The sequence below is a fragment of the Echinops telfairi genome, unplaced genomic scaffold (assembly GCF_000313985.2).
Source record: "Echinops telfairi isolate 266 unplaced genomic scaffold, ASM31398v2 ScPeMD7_9;HRSCAF=40, whole genome shotgun sequence".
Classification (NCBI taxonomy): Eukaryota; Metazoa; Chordata; class Mammalia; order Afrosoricida; family Tenrecidae; genus Echinops; species Echinops telfairi.
The window spans coordinates 91955775-91958699 of record NW_022103906.1 but is presented as its reverse complement, the minus strand read 5'-3'; positions in this window follow the sequence as shown (position 1 = coordinate 91958699).

Sequence of the window (2925 nt, the reverse complement as noted above, 5' to 3'; positions counted from 1 at the left end):
ACCCAGCAAGGTCAACTCCACCCCAATCAAAGTATATTATCATATTCAAACTAAATAAGACTAATATGTGTTAAATATATAATACGCATATATATATATGTATATATATATATATATCTTGAATGAAGACAAAGAAAGAAAGCCTAATTTAAGAGAAACATGGATAAGAATTGCACCAGTCTTCTCTTTAGAAACCACATAAGCATAAATACAGCATAAAATATTCAAAGTGCTAAAGAAAAAAAAGAAAAGTCACATTTTAAAATAAGCCATGGTTTACAACTAATTTACAAGGGGAAATTAGAAAATATTTTGAACTAAAAAAAAACCGATGTGGGATCAAGTTAATGCACTATTTGAAGAAAAATGTATTGCATTCAATGGTTATATGAGAAAAGGAGAAATCAATTATATAACGTTCTAGTGTAAGAAAACAGAAAAATAAGCGCACATTAAACTCAAAGTAATAAGAAGCACAACAGAGAAAACAGTATAAATCAGTGTAATGGAAAACAAAACCCAAAGTGAAGTCGTGCAACAAAAGCTGGGTTTTTGTAAAGGGCACTGAAATTGATACGCTCCCAGCTGCACCAGGAAAACATATTGACATATAATTAATAAGGAGGGAAGGATTTACAGTTTACTCCATCATGCCATTATTATATTGATAACACAGTCAAAAGTGTGGCAAGAAAAGAAAACTACACACCATTAGGCCTCAACAAAAATGGTCAACAGCAACTATGAGGCACACAAGTATGATTAGAGATCTAGAAGCAATAAATGGATAGATATCTCTCTATATATATCCACGATAAAAGGATATATACATGTATGTATATGTCAGGGATATATGTACACACATATAGATATGAGAAGTCATGGTGCCATAGAGCGCTACATGTGGAGCTGCTAGAAAGGTAAGCAGTTATAAGGCCCTCACTGTTCCATTGCGGAACGATGCAGCTATGTCCTCCTGAAGAGCTGCAGTCCTGGAAACCTGCAGGGGCAGTTCTACCCGGCCCTATGGGGTCACTATGAATCAGAGGTGATTCAGTGACATTGGCTTTGGTGTGTGCACACACGCACACACACACACACCAAACTCAATGTCAAATTACAAATATTATTTGAAAGATACCAATTTATTGAAGGACACAGACTACCTTCCTTCACGCAAGAAGAAAAGATAAATTTCAAAAAGACCCATCTTACTACCACTGAGCTGATGTTGACCCTGACAACCTTATATATAGGAAAGAGTAGAAAACCTGGTGGTTTAAAACTGCTGACCTCAAGATTAGCAGCCTGACACATAACCCACTAAGCCACAAGAACTCTTTTCCAAATCAAACAAACAAAACCACACTGACAAGTAGTAATAAATCTACACAAACTTTCCCATAATTAACTCCATGCGGCCAGCACTGCCCTGATAGTATAAGCAATGATTAGACAAGAGAAAGGAAAGAACTAGAAAGCAAAACAACATATGAATCAGGTTCTCCTTGAATTCAGATGTGAAAATTATCTGAATCTTGGTAATTCAAAGACTGCTTACAGAGTATAAGAAGTACATTATGACCAAATGAGGCTTATTTCTGAAATGTAACTGGCTTAGCATTAGAAAAATCAACCATATAACTCACTTTATTAACACACACTTTTTAAAAGAATTAACTTGAGTACCTCAATAATTAAAGAAAATACTTCGACAAAATTAAAAAATCCCAGCATATTATTCTCAAAAAATGCAAAATAGCAGAAGAAATCTTGAAAATGAGTAATTATAAAGTACAAAACTCACGCTTTCTGATTTCCAAACATACTATGAAGTTACAGAAATCAAAGCTTCCTGTTGCTGTTATAATGATAAATATATAGGCCAATGGAACAGAAGAGTCCAGAAATAAACTCCCACATTTAAGGTCAGTAGAATTAGAAGGATGCCAACTCCTTTCAATGAGTAGAAAAGTCTTTTTAACAACTACTACTGGAAATACTAGATTTTCATATGCAAAGGAATGAAGCTGGATCATACCTCATACCATATAGAAACCAAATCCCAATCATATCAAATCAGTGAAGGAATAAATGTGTGAACTAAGGCCATACAACTCATAGAAATAAATATAGTGATATCGTTTCAGGACTTAGATTTAATAAAAAATTCTTAAATATAGTATCAAAAGCACAAGTAGTAAAAAACAAAATGAAACCTTACATTATTAAAGTGAAATGTTAGAAATAACTTAAATATCCATCAACAGATGAATAAACCAACACGTATGGTAGATATGTACAAGTAAGTATTATTCAGCCATAAAGGGAAATGTATGTCTGATATCTGCTACCACATGAACGAACCTTCAGAACATGAGGCTCAGTGACATGGATCAGTCACAATAAAAGTGCACAATCCCACTGAGGTGAGCTATGTAGAGTAGGTAAATGTTTTAGAGACGAAAGATTACTCATGCGCTCACAGGGACATGGGGGGAGAGAGAAGAGAAAAACGAGCCATTACATAGGACAGACAGAATTACTATGAATGGAGGTAGAATAATTGGAAACGGTTGGTGATAACGGCTGCACAACATATGAAGATGATGAACATGATGTCACGGAAGCACACATGTCATTTTAAAATTTGGAAATAATAATATTGATATATAGATCACAGTTTCTTTTAGAGTCTCTCAGTGAACTGGAAGTGGACAGGAACTTTATGAAATATGTTACTTACAAAACAACATGGCATCGGTATTGAAAGAAGTCTCCTCTACAAAAGGAAAAGAGGAAGGAAGGAAGCAAGGGAAGGAGGGAGAAGTAAAGGAAGCATGAAGTTTGAATCTGGCAACATAAATGGGCCCTAACCGGGGCTGGCGTGGAGCGCGGTCCCGCCGCGGGGCGTGGCCATGGCAC